The 21,263-nt window shown below is 40.0% G+C and overlaps 1 protein-coding gene across 2 annotated transcripts in view; it reads left to right on the top strand.

Annotated features, from left to right (window-relative positions):
- Positions 1–21,263, top strand: part of gig (TSC complex subunit tuberin) — a 613,633-nt gene that overhangs the window by 414,716 nt on the left and 177,654 nt on the right. The gene's annotated exons all lie outside the window — the stretch shown is intronic.

Below are 21,263 nucleotides of genomic sequence, written 5' to 3' on the forward strand. Positions count from 1 at the left end.
GTTGTGATATACTTATGATAAGAAAGGTTGGAATTAGTTATCCCCAATAAAGATATGCAGTGTTGTCTAGAAATTTGAGTATTATCAAAGATGAGTATGGAAGCAGCAAATCTTCCCCCCCCCCCCCAAGAAATGAGACTGGACTAAGTTTTAGACAGATTGAAGTTAATCAGGTTTACTCTGCCCATTGGAAATTACGTAGAGATCAGCATTTAAGGCATCTGTAGACAGAGTAGAGTTTCTCAAACTGGAACATGGAATTTAGTGTGCTGTCATTAATAGAACTATGGGTGGAATTTCCAATCAATGTGAAAAGATTCACATTGATTGGAAAAGAGTGAGAGAAAGAACAGACCCATGCTAAACACCAGCATAAGTTGAAAAGATAAAAATTAGAGCCATCTCTGAATTTTACCATTTTCTAACATTACTCATAATTTGGTTATATCATAACGATTTGGTTATATCAAGCCATTATTTATTTCTTGTGTCTCTTTCATGACCTCACCATAATAATTAATCAGGCAAGACGCTTTCATGAACTCATGTTATGATTCCTTTAGAACTACTCTTATTGAAGAATACTGTACTGTATATTTAGCAAAAGACACTATGATCTTGCTGATCATGAAATCAGACTCCGTAATCTCTAGTTTCCCATCATCTTTTGGTTCTCCTTTATGATTTAGAGAAATGAGTGCTTCTTCAGTCCAAAAGATACTGCTAATGTTGATACTGCTAACAACTAACAATTCTCTTGAGTACTGCGTACTGAGAACAAAGTGGAGGAGAAATTGTTGATGTTTAACATAAGAAAGGCACCTGGAGTTGATGGAATCTATCCAGTTCTATTAAAGGAGGCAGCAAAGGAACTAAGCAAACCCTTAGCCATAATTATGAGAGCATCCTTGGACTCGGGGGAAATTCCCATGGACTGGAGATGTGCAAATGTATCCCCAATTCACAAATGGGGCTCTAAGGGTGACACGAGTGATTACAGTTATCCCCAATTAGTTTAACTTCTGTTCCAGGTAAAATAATGGAGTCACTGGTTAAAGATGCATTGCAGGATCATCTAGACAAGACTGCAGCAATAATTCAGACACAGCATGGGTTTGTTAAGAGAAAGTCTTGTCTGATAAATTTGATTGCATATTATGATGTGGTTACAAAGGAACTAGATGCAAAAAATAATTTTGATATCATATACTTGTATTTCAGGAAAGCTTTTGACACTGTTGCGCATGGAAGATTACTGTACAAATTGAGCAGTATGGTATTAAGGGTAAGTTGCTACAATGAATAAAAGAGTGGTTGAGTGGCAGAAGACAGAGTGGTAATCAGTGGACGCTGCTGTTCATGGACTAATGTTATTAGTGGAGTTCCACAGTGTTCAGTGTTAGGCCCACTGTTGTTTTGTATATTATTCAGTGATATTGATGAAGGTGTATCAGGTTTAGTATCGAAGTTTGCAGATGATATAAAGGTTGGTAGGGTTGTTAATGACAGTAATGGCAGTGTGCTACTGCAACAGGATCTAGAAAATTTGGGTAGATTGGCTGAGAAGTGGCAACTGAAGTTTAACATTGACAAATGCAAATGACTGCATATGGGTAGAAGTAACCCCAGAGGAATGTACCAACTGTGTGGTACTGCACTTAGGGTGAGGGTGGTAGAAAATGAAAAAGACCTGGGAGTGATTGTGCAGTCAGATATGATGTTTTCTGAGCAATGCAGACAGGTTGCCAGACCAGGTCATGGGTTATTGTCAATGATATACAGGAATTTTGCTAGCAGAGACAAGGAGGTGATTATCCCTTTGTATAAGGCAATGGTCACTCCATGGCTTGAGTACTGTGTACAGGTCTGGAGGCCTCATTTTGGGGAGGATATAGAGAAGGGCAACAAGATTGGTGATGGGAGTTAAGAGGTCCTCTTTCCAAGAAAGGTTAAGTTCTGCAAATTGCAACGGCTGCAGACTAGGCACCTGCGAGGTGATCTGATTGAGGTGTGTAAGGCCTTGAGTCAGTTGAACATGCTGAATTCTGATGGGATTCTTCCACATGCCCAGATTTCTAACCTGAGGTGGCATACATTCAAGGGTGAAATGGGAAGGTTTTGTTTGGCTGATGCTGTCTAAGCTTGCTTTCTTGCATCATATGCCTCTACTAATGCTAAATTCAAATTGAGGAAAGACAGTTGTAGAATAGATGTGCAGAAATTTGCCTTTAGCCAGCGGGTGGTTAATTGCTGGAACAAACTTCCATCTGTCATTGTGGAAGTTGATAGCGTAAATAAATTCAAGGAGGAACTGGACCAACAAACATTTAGAGGGAATGGTTGTGTGAAAATTTATTTTATTTTATTTTTATTTTTTGGCTGGTGCTGCAGAAGCTTATACGCTTGCTTTTTTGCATCACATACCTCTATTTCTACTATTATTACTAATGTTGGTACTACTAATGTTTTCAGAAACTCACATGCTGTCTGTTTTTTTTTTTTAATTGTAATTCAGTATACACTGAATGGCCACTTTTTAGGTGCACGCGACCAGCAAGAAGGTTACACTCACCAGCTCTCAGAAATGCCTGGGTTTTGTGGTTTTTTTTTTTTTTTTTTTGTGGCATGGACTCAGTGAGGTGTCAGAAGTGTCCCATGTGGATGTACTAGTCCATGCTGACTCAGTTACTTCCCACAGGTGGTTAGTCGGATTAAGATATGGTAAAGTGGAGGCCACCATAGTAGGTTGAATTCACTCTCATATTCCTGAAATCTGTTCCATCTTATGGCAGATGGATTCTATTGGAAGAACCCATTCACAGATGGATACACTACAGCCATGAAAGAATGTGCCTGGTCAGAAACAATTTCCAGATAACCTGTAGCATCCAAATAAATGTTTTGTCCCATTGGTATCATTTTTACACTACAAAAACTTTCCCCCACCACTACCATCCTGCATTGTTGACATCTGGCAGGATGAATGATGATGCATGCTATTTTTACATTATTCTGTCCTCCCAAGACCATGAAATGGTAGGAACCAGGATTCCTCATACAAGACAATGTTTTTACAATCCTCCACTCTCTAGTGTTGATGTTCCTGAGCCCACTGTAACCACACCCTCTTGTTTTCTGATGACAGAATTGTAACCCAGTTCATTTTTTGGCTCTGATACCCCCATAGCGACAAGGTATAAGTTGTGTTCTGAAATGCCTCTTTTGTTACCACTATTGCACTGGTTGTTATTTGACTGAGCGTAACCTTTCTGTTATCATGCACATGTCTTGTCAGCCTACAGATGGCAAGACTTGTGCAGTGTAATGCCATTGGTGGAGGTTATTTGTTATCGGACCAATTTCAATTAGTCCAGTTCGATCATCTCACTCTGACTACCATATGCCATATTCAGTGTTCCTTAAATCTTTCATCTTGCCCATTCTTGCACTGAATTACACACATACAGTATCCCTACATATCTGCTTACCTGCTATTTATCACAATGTACAAACATGAAATGTTGTTTTGATAGAGCACTCCATTTTGTGAAAAGGTTAGGTGTACCTAATAAATGGCTAATTAATGTATGCCACTGCCCCCAGAGCATTATACTCCTTTGGTCTTAGCAGCTTTTCTCATAGCTATTTGTCAGAGATCATTGTATACTAAACAAGTAAAGAAACAGGGTACTATTTCTGTGCAGGTATTGAGTAGTTTGAGAAATAACTCTCGCATTTTATTCGATATTTCTTTAAAAACAACTACATTAACCTCCTATGTGCAGTCAGATATGATATTCTCTGTGCAGTGCAGACAGGCTCCCAGCACAGCTTGTGGGGTTTTGTCAATGATATACAGGAAATTTGTTAATGGGGATAAGGAATCCCCATCATGTGATAATAAAACCTCTAATTGGTAGGCAGCATAGGCCCAATAACTCCAGGGGCTCACATCTGGTGAGTATGGGCTTGGCACATCCAGGGTCCTGAGCTGGATATCATTATTCTTCTCTTTCTTGGCAATTCCCTTCTTCTCTCTCTCTCTCTCTCTCTCTCTCTCTCTCTCTCTCTCTCTCTCTCTCTCTGGGTAAATCAGAAATTTTTTTTTGCTGGTGCAGTATAAGCCTCAGGTTTCCTTGCACCATATGGCTAATAATGCATTACGCAAGTAAGGAAGTGGAGTACTCGCTCAATGCAGTTATTGCATTTGTTTGAAAAACTCATAGTCTCAATGTTTGAGTTTTTAATGAATAATAGATTCACGTACCACATGATGCTATTCAATTTAAAAAAAAAAAAAAAAATTGGACTTGGTGCATCATGGCCTTAGTCCCCATTGTGCCATAAAAAACCCAAATCAAATCAATTAAAAATGATGTTAGTTACTTTAGGTCGACTCATGGGTAATGCAGTTGTTTCTAAAGAGCTTAATGCTTAAGCTCTGCTACTATCACAGGAGGGAGCTACATTATCCCTCCAGCATTATAGACAGAAATGCAGAATGCAATGTGAGCATATATTTCTCAAACTAAATCATTATACACTTTATTTTACAACAGGCTGACTTATCTTTACTATTTACTCCTGGTTGAAATATGATCTCAGCCATAAAGATTGTTACATAGTAACTGTTCAACTTATCTGCCGCTTTTTATGGATTGTCTTTTAATGATCTCATTAGTTCTCTGTTAGTCCTGGCAGTGTCTCAGATTTTTAACTATATAGTGGATTCACTTATTTTGGTGATGCATTTAAAAAGATATTAGCGGTTGTTTTCGAAACTTTTTTTTAAACGGTTGTTTTCAGCCAACAAGGACAAAAGTCAGCCAGTCGAACACCTTTGATGCAATCTGTACAACGCTGAGGAGGCCTCTTATTCAAATTCAGTGCTGGTTTACATCCCCCCCAGATCACAATGAAGACTCTAGATCTGAGCTGCTCACCTGGTTGGCAACAAATTTAGTACCTAGAACTCCAACTGTAGTTGCAGGTGATTTCAACTTGCCGATCCCTAAGCATGAAGATGCTCTTGTGAGCCTTGAGGTCACTCTTTGGACCTTTGACCTTACACAGTTCTTAGCGCCGGCTACTTGAGGAGGCCAAGTGCTCGACCTAATATTCCATAACCTACCAGACATCAAGCTCCTGCCTAGCAATTTCTAATTTCAATCGGATCACCTGCCAATTGCATGCCAGTTATCCATGCATGACAATTCCCCTGAGTTACCTGATGAGTATGCTGCTGAACTGCCTAGGGTTGCCTTCTTTACTAAAAATCTCAAGCCAGACATCATTTTACAGTGCTTGAGCAGATTTGACTGGGGATGCCTCTATTCTGGGTCGATAGAGGATGCCACTATGGCCTTGTCCAAACAATTGAAGTTAATTGCACTCCGTGGTTCATCCAAGAAAGTTAGGATTTGTAGCCAGTTGAATCGGTGTTTTAATAAGGAAACCAAGTTGGCCTTCATCAGTAAGCAAAAGGAAATGGCAGAAATCTCAACTTTCCTCAGACCTCACTGTAGTTAAGAAAGAAAGAGCTTACTCCCTAAAAAAGAAAAGACAAGTCCTAAACCAAGCTGTTCTTGATAGGTTGAAGAGGGATAGAAGGATTCTATCACACCAGACAAATCATCATATCATTGATCAAAAGCTTGTCCAGGAATGGGTACAGTGCAACCTCCTGCAGGCAAATTTTCCAGATCCAGGTTCCCCTCCCTTACAGGAGGACTGGTTACCTAGGGCACAGATGAATGATATAGAAATATCTAGGGAGACCCTGTTGATGTCATCAACAAATTACCTAACAAACTACTGTAGGACCAGACGGTTTCCCATTATTCATAGTAAAAATATGCAGCACGTACATTGTTGACCTTCTACTCCACATTTTCAGACGAATCTTACAATCTGGAAGAGTTCCATCAATTTCGAGATCTTACGATGTCAAGCCCATTCCAAAGATTAGGAAACCTAAATCTCCATAAGATCTGTGACCAATTTCCATCAGTTGCTCTTTACTTAAAATCTTTGAAAAAGCGATTCAGCCAACAATTGCCCAGAACTGCTTTGGTCACAGGCTCGAGTACCTTCATACCATTCTGCACAAGAGATCAACAACTACAAATCTTCTAGATACTATCTTCAGAATCCAACAGGCCATCAATAACAAATCCCAGATTAACATCATCTTCCTGGACATTAAATCCGCCTACTACAGAATATACCTACCAACTCTCTTTACTATTCTGAAGCACTACTTCGGTCTGGCAGATACCTTGCTACAAATCTTGAAGTCCATCCTACTTCTCAGACATCTGTCTGTTACTGTCAGCGATATCCAGATAACTTTCGATGTCACAAGAGGCATCCCGCAAGGGAGTGTGCTTTCAACAATTCTCTTCACAGCAGTTTTGGAACCTTTCCTAGCATGTAATCCTAACTTTGTCTCTTATGCCGATGATCTGAAGTTCTACGTGAGTTCAAACCATCCTGATCAGATCCTGGATATTAGGACTCTACACAGATAATGAAAGGGACAATGAAAGGAAACCAACAGGACTCTACACAGATAATGAAATTGGAAAACTATCTAGTCATAATTGGGTTGCATCTGAACCCTTCCAAATCTGCTCAACTACCGATAACCAAAAAAAAAACAAAAAAAAAAAAAAAAGAGTTAAAATTTGTTCAAATCTTCGTTGGCGGGGAAAGGGTGCAAAAGGTAACTTCCCACACAGACCTAGGCCTCACCTGGGATGTTGGACTCCCCTTTCAGCCTCTTCTGTCTCATCCTGACAAGGATGAGACAGAAGACGTATTTGGCACTTTGGGCAGTGTGTCATGAGCTCGTTGGTGTGCATCAACCAGCGCTGCTTTGTTGATACATTCTGAGGTGCATTACCCCTATCCCTCTCTATGCATCTGAAATTTGGTCATCTGCTCCTGCCTTCCACCTAAAAAAAGTACCTCAGTCTGGAATATTGGTTGCTAAGATGGATGAACAGGGTGGTAGGTCACCCTTTTACTATCTCTAGATCCATCCTCCAAGCTAATCTAGGGACCACTCCCTGGAGACTTCTCATTACAACAAGAAATGTACTCATGCTAGCTCGGCTTATCACAGGCCGAATAGATGCTCCATCAGTATCCCCGTTAATCTCTGGCCCAAAGAAGACAAGAGGTGAACACCACGACTCCCGCCATTCCCTCCGGTTTACACTCACAAACATTGATTCCCTTAGGGGCATGTTTCCGGCCAACTGCCTCCAAATCTACAATAAACTGGGCATCAACCCTGATAAGTTCTGTGAGGACAAGCTCTGCAGAAAGGAATGCCTCAAGAACTGTTACCAACTATTGAACCTGTGACGATCACCTAAACCTGAACTTATTGCCTTCTGCATTTTTTTTTTATTATTTATTTATTTTTTATTTTCATATTTTTATTTTTTATTATTTTATTTTTTAAATTCTGATGTCTATTGCTATAAACTTGGTTTTATTTGAAGCGTATGTATGTTCAATTATGTAAATATCTCGGGTCGAGCACGCATGTACTCTTGTACATTGTACATGTGGTTCCTCGCACCTCAGTATGTAAATCTCTCACCCTCCTGGCACACTGCCATCCAGGGGTGACCCACAGTTTCTTGTGGTTAATAAACTGATAATAATAATAATAATAATAATAATAATAATAATGACAGCATGCTGCTGCAACAGGATCCGGAAAAGTTTGATAGATGGGCTGAGAAGTGGCAACTGAAATTTAACATTGACAAATGTAAAGTACTGCATATAGGTAGCAGTAACCTCAAAGAAATTTACCAACTGGGTGGTGTTGCACTCAGGGTATTGGAGAATGAAACAGACCTGCGGGTAATTGTGAAGATATGAAGTGTGTCAGATATGAAGTTTTCGGACAGTGCAGACAGGCTGCCAGAGTAGGTCATGAGATCTTGTCAATGATATACAAGAATTTTGCAAGTAGGGATAATAGTAATAGTAATGGAGGCATGTGATGCAAGAAAGCAAGCATATGAAAAAAAAAAAAAATTCACACAACCATTCCCTCTAAAAGTTAGTCCAGTTCCTCTAATTTATTTAAGCTATCAACTTCCACAACGACAGACAGAAGTTTGTTCCATCAATTAACCACCCACTGGCTAAAGGAAAATTTCTGCACATCTATTCTTCAACTGTCTATCCTCAATTTGAATTTATGCCCCCTTAGGTTCCTAATCCGAGCAAGTGGAAGAATCCCATTAGTGTGCTCAACCCATTCAAGGCCTTATACACATCAATGAAATCACCTTGCAGGTGCCTAGTCTCCAGCCACTGCAATTTGTAGAACTTAAGCCTCTCTTGGTAAGAGGATCCCTTCATTCCCCTCACCAATCTCGTTGCCCTTCTCTATACACACTCACGCAAATTTCCATCCTTCCTAAAATAAGGCCTCCAGACTTGTACTCAATCACCTCCTTTTCCTTGCTAGCAAAATTCCTGTATATCATTGACAAAACCCCATGACCTGCATTGCTCAGAAAACTTCATATCTGCCTGAACATACTCCCAGGTCTTTTTCATTTTCTACCAATTTAAGTGTACTACCACACAGTTGGTACATTCCTCTGGGGTTACTTCTACCCATATGTAGTACTTTGCATTTGTTAACGTTAAACTTCACTTGCCACTTCTCAGCCCATCTGCCCAAATTTTCTAGATCTTGTTGCAGTAGCACACTGCCATTACTGTCATTAACAACCCTGCCAACCTTTGTATCACCTGCAAACTTCGATACTAAGCCTGATATACCTTCATTAATATTATTGATAAATATACAAAACAACAGTGGGCCCAACACCGAACTCTGTGGGACTCCACTAATAACATTAGTCCATGAAGAGCAGCTGCCATTGATACTACTCTGTCTTCTCCCACTCAAAAAAACCTTTTATCCATTGTAGCAACTTACCCTTAATACCTAGGCGCCTCCGTAGCCAGGTGGGAAGGAGCAGCAGTGCATAGCACACGCTTCTTGATTAGACCGGGGTTCGAGCCCGTCGCCACCAAATATGAAGGATGCGGAAAGGTCAGGGAATGACCACCGCATATCCCGGAGCAATATGGCCTTAGTTGCTAATGCTCCTAAAAACCAAAAACAACAACAACAACAACCCTTAATACCATTCTGCTCCAATTTGTACAGTAGTCTTCCATGCTCAACAGTGTCAAAAGCTTTCCTGAAATCCAAGTATATGATATAAAAATTATTTTTTCATCCAGTTCCTTTGTAACCACATCATAATATCCAATTAAATTTGTCAGGCAAGACTTTCCCTTAAAAAATCCATACTGTAACTAAATTATTGCTGCAGACTTGTCTAGATGATCCTGCAATGCATCTTTAACCAGTGACTCAGTTATTTTACCCAGAACAAAAGTTAAACTAACTGGTCTGTAATTACTCGTGTCACCCTTCGATCTCCCTTTTGTGAATTGGATACATTTGTACATCTCCACTCCGTGGGGACTTACCCTGAGTCCAAAGATGCTCTCATATTTAGAACTAATGGTTTGCTTAGTTCCTTTGCCACCTCTTTTAATATAACTGGATAGATCCTATCTGCCCCAGGTGCCTTTCTTATTGTTAACTTCAACAATTTCTCCTCCACTTTGCTCTCAGTTATTACAAAATCATTAAGCACCCTTTTACAATTTGATAAACTTCTGCCATTTTCCTTCCTTAACTCCTCGTGTGAATGTAGATGCAACTCATTCAGTTTGTTTCCTATCTGAGCAGGATCATCAACAGTCAAACAATCGATATCAAGTGGATCAATATGATTCATCCCCTTCCTTTTAGAGTTTATAAAAGTAAAGAAATCCTTGCTGTTTTTCTTAGCATTCTTTGCCAAAGATTTCTCGTAATCTGCCTTTGCTTGCCTCATAAGGAGGTGATTATCCCTTGTGTAAGGCAATGGTCAGGCCACACCTCAAGAACTGCATACAGGTCTGGAAGCCTCATTTTAGGCAGAATGTAGAATTAGCACAGAGAAGGGCAACAAGACTTGTGAAGGGAAGAAAGGGGTTCTCTTATGAAGAAAGGCTTAAGTTATGCAAATTGCAGCTTCTGGAGACTAGACACCTGTAAGGCAATCTGATTGGGTTGTATAAGGCCTTGAATGGATTGAGCAGGCTCAATGCAGATGGGATTCTACTCTTGCTGAGATTACAAACCTGAGGTGGCATAGATTCAAACTGAGAAGAGACAGTTGTAGAATAGATGTGTGGAAGTGCCTTTAGCCAGCAGGTAGTTGATTGCTAGAACAAACTTCCATCTGTTGTGGAAGTTGATAGCTTAAATAAATTCAAGGCAGAACTAGACAAACATTTGGAATAAATTTATCAGCGAAATTTTTTTTTTTTTTTGGCTGATGCTGTATAAGCTTGCTTTCTTGCATCATGTGCCTCTACTATGCTAAAGGCGATAAATCCAGCACGTTTAAAGCAGTTGCCAATCACTTTTTCATCAATTTCATCCCACGCTGAAATACATTGCCTGCAGGATGTCGATTTCACATTGAATTTTGCTTTCAAGACAAAGCACAATTTCGTTTAATAGCATTCTTTGGTAGTTTTTCTTAAAACTCTGGATTACACCTTATTCAAGTGGCTGAAGAACTGACGTCATATTTGGCAGTAGATACTCGATAGCAATTGCACGTAAGTCGTGTACTTGACAATGAGTAGTGCAGTTATCTAGGCCGACCGGGGCCCCGGGTGCCAAGCGTTCCGTGGCCAAGCGATTATAGTGCGTCTCTGAAAGCGTTTTCTAAAAAGAGAATTTAAGCAATCAGTTTATATTTTAGTTTCAAACACCGTTTTCTTAATTTATATATATTAGAGTAGCTCTCTCGCACTACAGGAAGTAGGCAGAAGCCCAGAAAGGAAAATCACCTTTCTGTTTCCTTTTCTATTAGTACTAACTACTAACACAGCCGCTTGGTCACCTCGTGGCACTGCTCCTGCCTCCCCGTGGCGGGGCCGGAAACCTGGGTGGTAAAGCAAACCCCCAGGGCCAAAAGGAGCAAAACATGGATTTTGACAACTTTCCCCCGATCCAGACAGCAAATCCTAATTCAATGGATTTACACCATCCCGATGATGACAAAAACATCAGAAAGAGACTGAAGACGGATGCTTGCAGAATAGAACATCCAACGTTTCTGATCTTGCATTCTTTAACAAATCAAGCCATAGGCAATCTATCTCCATTTCTCATTCAGAAATGTCTGGAAAGTGTAGCAGGTTCCCCAAAAATGGTGAGACATCTTAAATCTGGCGACCTACTGGTTGAGACCACCAGCTCCAAACACTCTGATTCCCTTCTGAAAATATCCACATTTGGTGGAATTCCAGTCACGGTGTCACCACATGCTACACTCAATACCTCCAAAGGTGTCATCTCAGAATGGGACTTAATGAATGTCTCAGAGGAGGAAATTGTAAATGAATTGCAAGATCAGAAGGTCATACAGGCGAAAAGAATTATGCTGAAGAAGGATGGCGAACTTATCCCAACTCGCAACATCATACTGACATTTAGTTCACCAAACCTACCAACATCGGTGAAAGCTGGGTATCTGAACTGCCGCATTCGCCCGTATATTCCAAACCCATTAAGATGTTATAAATGTCAGAAATTCGGACACTCCCAAACAGTCTGTCGAGGTGATGCGGTATGCCCTAACTGTGGCTCGAAGGAGCATGCCCAAGCTGATTGCAAATCACAGTCCTCACTCTGCCCTAACTGCAAAGGCAACCACCCAGCCTTCTCTAAGACATGTGACCAATGGAAGTATGAAAAGAAAATCCAGAAATACAAGGTAGAAAAAAAAGTCTCATTTTCAGAAGCAAGGAAACAAATACAGCAAGTGATACCAAAACATACATATGCTGATGCTACCAAAAGATTTCACACAATATCCGTTCAGACTGAAACATCAATACCACCAAACATTTCTATTTCTGAATGGGCACGATCTATACTCTCTTCAGTACCACAGTCCTCAAAGCAACAGACTTCAACCAGATCTAGTAACACGCCAGTCACGATACCACCTGTTGCTACTTCAGCTTCCGTAAGACCTGCTCAAAGAGAAAATTCTGACCCCATTAATAAACAGCATGCTGAATCTTCTTCTGCTATGGACACAAATGAGGCTTGCAATCAAGAAGAAAATGAAACCATTCTGGAAATCCATCCAGAAGACGAAATAGAAACCAGACCTGTTTTTTCAAAGAGAGAGAAAATGAAAGCTGACCGCCTGAAACAGATTTCCAAAAAACAGACAGATGCAGCTATTCCATATAAATCCAAACAATGAAAAACATCGTACAATGGAATTGCAGAGGCTTTCGCAGCAATATTGACGACATCCACGAAATAATCATGAACCATAATCCAATTGGAATCTGCTTACAAGAGACATATTTAACACCTCAGTTGTCTCCCTCGATAAAAAATTATACTCTCTTTCGGCAAGACAGACCTACAACCACAAATGCTCATGGAGGGGTAGCCATACTCGTAGATTCACGAGTCCCTTGTAAACGCATTCCGCTACAAACTACGATTGAAGCTGTTGCCACGCGAATAGCGATTGGCATTAGCCTAACACTAGTTTCTATCTATCTGCCACCCAGTTATCCTTGTACCTTTCAAGAACTTCAAGATCTCATTGTGCAGCTGCCAACCCCTTTCTGTTTACTGGGCGATTTCAATGGACACAATCCATTGTGGGGATCTCCGAACATAGACGCCCGAGGACAGCTCATTGAAATGCTTGTCGACAGACAAAACCTAACCATATTAAATACAGGCTCACCAACATATTTCCATCTCCCAACCGGATCAGTCTCTGCAATAGACCTATCCATCTGCTCTCCTATCCTCTTTCCTAGTATTGAGTGGACTGCTCTGGACGATCCACTCAGTAGTGACCACTACCCAATAATCTGTAAAATACAAACTTCACTCTGCATAACTTCAGAAACCAGCACAAAATGGAAATTTTCTAAGGCAGATTGGACAAAGTATGCTTCCCACGTATCCTTTGACAACCAGACCATTGAATATCATCCAATTGACAAGGCTGCCAACCATATTACAAAACAGATCCTAGTAGCTGCATCTATTGCCATTCCACAAACACAGACAAGCATCTGTAGAAGCAGAAACTACTGGTGGAATGAGGACTGTAGAAATGCAAAAAAAAGAAAAAAACCGTGCTTGGAACTTATTCCGCAAATACCCTACCACTGCTAATCTGATAAACTACAAAAAACTTAGAGCTAAGGCCCGACATATTAGGAAGAAAACAAAAAAAGACTCTTGGATTCGATTCGCAACTGAAATTAATAAAAATACTGACGTCAGAATTATATGGAAAAAAATCAGACAATTAAATGGAAAATTTCACCCATTGTCCTCCCCACTTATCACCTGGAATGGGCTGGAACTGTCTACTCCTGCAGAGATTGCAGATGCCCTAGGCGCAGTATTTGCACAGTTATCTCAATCAACGGCATACGAACCATCTTTTCAGAAGATTAAGACTTCAGCTGAAAAATTCCAGCTTAAATTCAGAACGAAATCGTCTCTACCGTACAATCAACCACTCACTATGCTAGAACTTCAAGAGGCTCTATCCACTGCAAGGAACAGCGCTGCTGGCCCTGATGGAATATACAACATAATGCTACAACATCTAGATAATAAATCGCTATCTTCCCTTCTGACATTCTATAATCGCATCTTCATGGAACAGTCATTCCCCAGTTCCTGGCGTCACTCTTTTGTACTGGCAATACCCAAACCAGGGAAAGATCTCTCTATGCCTAATAATTATAGACCCATTTCTCTCACCAGCTGCTTAAGTAAAACCCTAGAAAAAATAATACACCGTAGACTGACATGGTACCTTGATTCCCAAAACATGATATCTGATAATCAATTTGGTTTCAGGAAAAACCGATCATCACTGGATCTTATGATCAAAGCAGAAACAAATATTAGGAATGCATTTATTCAAAATAAGCATCTTGTCATGGCATGTCTCGATATAGAGAAAGCCTTTGACACCACTTGGCGTTTTGGCATACTGAGAGATCTTCATTCCCTGGATCTGAGAGGTCACTTACCTTACTTCATACAGAATTTCCTACAGCAGAGGACCTTTCAAGTTCGCTACCGGCAAGTCCTTTCCAAAACATTTATACAAGAAGAAGGAGTCCCTCAGGGCTCTGTTCTTAGTGCAACTTTGTTTGCAATAAGAATAAACCAGTTGACTAAAGTTATTCCCAATACAGTGAATTCATACCTTTATGCCGATGACCTGACAGTCTCTTGCAGTTCACAAAACACGAGTTTTATTGGTTGGCAACTTCAAACATCAATAAATAATATCGAACTATGGATGACACAGAATGGTTACCGACTATCTTATCAGAAATCTAGTGTCATTCACTTTTGTAACAAACGAAAGATGCATCCAGATCCTGAAATACACTTAAGAAACCAACCTGTCACTGTTGTGAACAACGTTCGTCTTCTTGGTGTGATTTTTGACAATAAATTGAACTTTAAAGAACACATTAATCATCTACGGACTGTTTGCCAGAAAAAAATGAACATACTAAGAGTTATTTCTTCTACATCGTGGGGTGCAGATCGTTGCACCTTACTTCACTTATATAGAGCCCTAATCAGATCTCGCCTTGATTATGGTGCCCCGGTGTATGATTCTGCTAGGGAAAGCGTGTTAGCACGACTTGCCCCTATTCAACATTCTGCCCTCAGGATTGCTGTAGGTGCTTATAGAACATCGCCAGTACAAAGTCTTTATATTGAAACACATGAACCTCCCCTCAGACTCAGGAGAAAGATGTTACTCCTAAATTATGCTGCCAAAACTCAAAGTGTATATACTCACCCCATTCGGCCAATACTTAATGATCCACAGTTCTCTATGCACTATAGAAACAAACCTAGAGCAGTTCAACCTACTGGTATCAGATTGCAAGCATTATCGCAAACCTGGAATATACATCTTGACAAAGTCTTCCAAAATTCAAACAGTGCAGATCCTCCATGGTATTCTATTAAAGCATCCTGTGACAGCTATTTCCTAAACTGGGGAAAACATTCGCTTGCTAATATCAATATACAGCAACTTCATACTGCTCACACACAAAATTATCCACATTTTACAAAAGTATACACTGATGGATCAAAGTCTGAAAGTGGAGTCGGGGCTGCAGCAGTCTTTCCCTATAACACCATCTCTGTTTCCTTGCCCACTGAATGCAGCAGTTACACAGCAGAATTATGGGCCATCAACCTTGCCTTAGAAAATATCCTCCATCTGTCCATCCAAAAAACTGTGATATATACAGACTCACAGAGCGCACTTATAGCCTTGCAAAATTCCTCCTCGCCAACACATCCTGTAATAGCAATAATAAAATCTCGGCTGATGCATATCCAGGAGCACCAGCAAGTAGTCATCTTTTGTTGGATCCCAGGACACATGGGGATATCAGGTAATGAAAAAGCGGATTATGCAGCAAAACAATCATCCAACATAACATCTACAAATTACTACGTTCCATACATTGACTACAGATCCTATATAAGCCATGTATGTAAGGAACAGTGGACACTTCTATGGCAAGCTCAACCACAGAACAAGCTCCTGCAAATCAAATCTGAACCACAGTTATGGACTTCCAGTTTCCGTGTAAGCAGAAGGGAAGAAGTGCTCCTGTCCAGAGCGCGAATCGGTCAGTCACCTCACCCATCTTTATCTACTCACAGGAGACGATCCTCCTAAGTGTACGCACTGTAACGCTTTTCTCACAATCAAACACATTCTCATTGATTGTACACTATACAGTGACGCCCGAAAATCCTCATTCAGTATTATACGAAATCTTCAAGATCCTTTAACACTTCGTCATATTATAGGCAATGATGCAAATCTTCAAGAATTTTTCTGCTTCCTCAAAGAGATACAACTATATGATCGCATCTGATATGATTCTATAATCACAATGTCTGAACTCCATACCTTTGATAGGCGCAATATGGCCCTAGTAGCCCTTGCGCCAGAAATAACAATACCAATACCAATAGGCCGACCGGGCTAGCCGGGTGGGTAAAGTGCCTGCCTGGCAACCCAAAGGTCGCGGGTTTGAATCCCGCCTCGGGCTTGGATCAGAGTACTGCAAAAACCTTGGGAGGTGCATTATGGCCACAGAAGCTGATGCGCCAACAACTACAAAAAAAAAAAAAAAAAAAAAAAAGCAGTTATCTAGAAATAGCAAAATTTTTCTATTCTTCTCACTTATCCTGCGATATAAATCTCTGATCCATTTTTCATAGATTTGTGAAGTCATCCATTCCATTTGGTTTGCTTGATGCATTAGCATTAATAGAGGCACATGATCCAAGGAAGCAAGTTTATATAGCATCAGCCAAAAATAAATAAAAAAAAACATTCCCATTTCACTGAACCATTCATTCCAAATGTTTGTCTAGTTCTGCCTTGAATTTGTTTAAGCTATCGTCTTCCACAACAACAGCTGATAGTTTGTTCCAGCAATCAACTACCCTCTGGCTAAAGGCAAAAATCCGCACATCTATTCTACAACAGTCTTTCCTCAGTTTGAATCTATGCTCCCCTCAGGTTTGTAATCTGAGAGAGGAACAATCCGATCAGCATTGAGCCTACACAATCCATTGAAGGCCTTATACACCTCGATCAGTTCGCCTCACAAGTGCCTAGTCTCCAGATGCTGCAATTTGCAGAACTTAAGCCTTTCTTCATCAGAGCACTCCTTTGTTCCCTTCACCAGTCTTGTTGCCCTTCTCTATACTCGTTCTAGCAACTCTACATCCTTCCTAAAATGAGATTTCCAGACCTGTACACAGTACTCAAGGTGTGGCCTGACCATTGCCTTATTCAAGTGGATAATCACCACCTTATCCCTGCTCGCAAAATTCCTGTGTATTATTGACAAGACCCCCCCCGACCTACTCTGGTAGCCTGTCTGCATTGCTCAGAAAACTTCATATCTGACTGCATAATTACCCCCCCCATCTCTCTTTCATTCTCCACTACCCTGAACATAACACCACATAGTTGGTATATTTATCTGGGGTTACTGCTACTCATATGCAGTACTTTGCATTTGTCAATGTTAAACTTCAGTTGCCACTTCTCAGACCATCTACCCAACTTTTCCAGATCCTGTTGCAGCAGAATACTATTATTCCTGTTATTAACAACCCTGCCAACCTTTGTATCATCTGTAGACTTTGACATTAAGCTTGATATACCTTCATCAATATCATTGATAAATATACAAAACAACAATGTGCCCAACACCGAACCATGAGGACACGACTAATAACATTAGTCCACATAGAGCAGTACCCATTGATCACCACTCTGTCTTCTCTCACTCAACCATCCTTTTATCCATTGTAGCAACTTGCCCTTAATGCCATACTGCTCAAATTTGTACAGTAGTCTTCCATGTGCAACAGTATCAAAAGCTTTTTTGAAATCCAAGTATATGATATCAAAATTATTTTTTGAATTCAGTTCCTTTGTGACCACATCATAGTATCTAATAGATTGGTCAGACAAGACTTCCCCTTGACAAACCCATGCTGAGTCTGAATTATTACTGCTCTTGTCTAGATGATCCTGCAATGCTTCTTTAACCAGTGACTCCATTATTTCCATTATTATTTCCTTGGAACAGAAGTAAAACCAATTGGTGTGTAATTACTCGTGTCACCCTTTGATTCCCCCCTTCGTGAATTGGAGATACATTTGCACATCTCCAGTCCATGGGAACTTCCCCCGAATCCAAGGATGCTCTCATAATTATGGCTAAAGGTTTGCTTACTTCTTTTGCTGTCTCCTTTAATATAACTGGATAGATTCCATCCTCCCCAGGTGCCTTTCTTGTGTTTAACTTCAACAATTTCTCCTCCACTTTGCTCTCAGTTATTATGAAATCATTTAACCCCCTGTTAGAGTTTGATAAACATCTGGCCCTCTCCTCCTTGAATAACTCCTCGTGTGTGAATGTAGATGCAAAATACTCATTTAATTCTGCAGCTATCTGAGAATGATCATCTACAGTCAAACCATTAATATCAAGTGGACCAATCTGATTCATCCCTTTCCTTTTACAGTTTATATAAGTAAAGAAATCTTTGCTGTTTTTCTTTGCATCCTTTGCCAAAAAATGTTTCCTAATCTGCCTTCACTTGCCTAACTTCAGCAACTTTGTGTCTTGATTACAGACTGGCTTGTATCTACCATAGGCTTCTGTCTCGCCTGACAATTTATTTGCATCCCACATGTCTCATTAGTTTATCTGACATCCATTTGGGCTTAAACCTAGAGCAGTATTTCCTAGTTGGAACAAGAAGCCTAGTAGCTTACAAAATTACTTCCTTGAATGCTTCTCATTTAGAATTTGCTGTTGGTAACATCTTCAGTTGGTCCCATTGTACAGAACCTAAAAAATCTTTGAGACCACTGTACTCGCCTTTACGAAAGCAAAAACCCTTCCCTTTACCACTGATGGTAGTTACATCTTTAAGTAAATCCCACTGCAGCACACTGTGATCACTGACACCTAGTGGTTCCTTTATCTGCAGATTCTTAATGCATGAAGAATCTCTACTGATAATCAGATCAAGAGTATTATTTCCTCTAGTTACCTCCCGATGCTGCTGTAGAAAACAGTCATCCAATAAATCCCCAAAAGCCTTGCTAGTGTGTGAGTGACCAATCCACAAATTCCAGTCAATATCTGGGAAGTTAAAATCCCCCATTATAACACACTGATTTACTGGCCCACTCTGTTTCTCTGTATAATTGTTTATTGTACTCTTGAGAGTCATTAGGCCTATAACAAACTCCTACCCTCATTTTTGCTTTCCCAATGCTTATGTCACACCAAACTGACTCAACTGTACTATGTCCATCTATATCAACTGGATGCACTTCCTTATATTTTATATGTTTCTTAACTAACAACATAACTCCTCCTTCCTTCCTATCCTGTCTTTCCTTTCTGTACACATTGTTTTCCCTAAATTCCAATTCTGCATCCCTTATATCTGAGTATTACTACATCTCTGATATTTCGATAATATCTGCCTTGGATGTCTTAACCAGCACTTCAAATTCATCAAATTTATTTACTATACTCCTAGTATTGGTGTTCATGTAAGTATACATGCACCTGTTCTTACTCTTAGTTATTCTAACACAGCCCATGTATTTACTTGTTTCATGACCCCCGGCAGTTCCTGAAATCCACAGCAACTGGCTTTCTGGGCTGCTGCTCTTTCCAATAGAAGCAGTGCAAGAAACATTTTCACCTCTGCCTGCAGCTACTGTTAATCTATTAGTCTTTGAATCCCCCTGAAGCTAGCTGTTTTCCAACCCACCTAACATTGCCTCGATAGCAACAACAAATATTCTTGCACCCCTTCTATTTAAGTGTATCCTATCCCTCTAGAAGGAATATCTCTTGTTAACAAACACAGACAATGCTGAGAATTCTACCCCATGAGCCCTGCACAATCTCTCCAGGGCTGGATTGATTGATAAGGCTCTCATCATATACTGCCTCCTATCGTTTCTGGGCAGGATTGCAGGCACTTTTCAAATTTACCTTTAACTCGAGACCTTTTTTCAACATTGACCTGTACTTGTTAAGCAAATCCTCAGATCTCCTACACTTAATGTCATTATTGCCAATGTGTACAACGATATCACCTTTTGTGCCCTTAAAAGATGATATCTGCTCTACATCGTCATCAGCTTTTGCCCCTGACAGACACCCTGATCCTATTCCACCTATCCTTTTTGCACAATATATTTCCTGTTTCCCTGACAATTCACCAGCAATAACTAGCTCCTGTGGGATCAGCGCATTCTGCCCTGAAAGTTTCCACTTTGTTGCCTGGTGCATAAGAGTGTGCTCTGGCATTGAGTTGGGCAGCTGAGAAATTGATGAGTGCTCCCCATTTATTTACTTCGAGGGCATCCACCTGACATTTGAAGCACAGAGGCTTCTGGGCTTTCCCACTGATTAAAGGACGAAACTTCTCTGTGCCAGAGATGTTTGCTGCCAGGAGAATGGTAATTTGTTGTTTGGCCTTTTTTCCCTCCACTACATTTCTTTCCTTTAAATGTAAGTGTTTTATCTGGTAGCAGTTTAAAAAAGAGTTCAGTTTAATTAGCATTGAAGACGTTATTGTGGTTGTATGTCAACAGAACATTTTTTAAATGATTTTCCTTCCATTCCTTTGTAGCCTCAATCTGCACAGCTGTATTTTTCCACACACTTTTCTTTTTTGAAAGACAGGCCATGATGAGTTAAATTTCTGGAACCATCCATCCGAAGTTTTAAATTCTTAAATATCCATTCAAGGCACAAATGATTCAGCCTTAGCTTTTAAAAGATTACCATCTATGGGAATGGTTTTTGCACACATCATTAGCCATTCTAAAAGTACTTTTTCAGGATCTGGATGCTTTGCCTTTCGTGCTCAAATCCTACCCGGTGCAGCTGATTACTCTAAACTTTCAATCTTTTTTCCGATCTTTCAGAATAGTCAACAGAGCACCTTTAGGAATGCCGAACTGGTTGGCAATGTCGGTCTTAGACTGCACACATTATCTAAAGCTTGCAAAATCCTAATTTTGTCTGTGATTGTCAAAGCTATATGCTTTCCTGGAGGCATACCAATACACTAACTAATGAAATTAACTTCTAGCCACTGTTCATTTCATTACTGCACTGTGAGAAAAGATCATGGATAATCTTAACAAATGTTTTCTCAGTCAGGCTTCAAGCTTGTCAATTATTTCAATATATTTGAAGCAATCTGCCATTTTTAAACACAAATATTGTAATAAAAAAGTAAAAATTCAGATTGAGGTAGAAATTTATGATCATTTTGGAGAAATCCTTTTATTTTCAATGTTTTTATACTGAATGTAAAATAGCATTAGGTTAATTAAAAATTGGCCAGGATCAACCACGTAGGACTTTATAATATGTTGGGACATTAAAAAAAGAGGGTCGCTATAAAGAGCTTTGACTGTATATCTCTAAATTGTCTCTAACTTGAACATAATCCTAAACCTTGGTGCCAA

The sequence above is a fragment of the Mastigoproctus giganteus genome, chromosome 4 (assembly GCF_048544385.1).
Source record: "Mastigoproctus giganteus isolate SK-2022 chromosome 4, ASM4854438v1, whole genome shotgun sequence".
NCBI lineage: Eukaryota > Metazoa > Arthropoda > Arachnida > Uropygi > Thelyphonidae > Mastigoproctus > Mastigoproctus giganteus.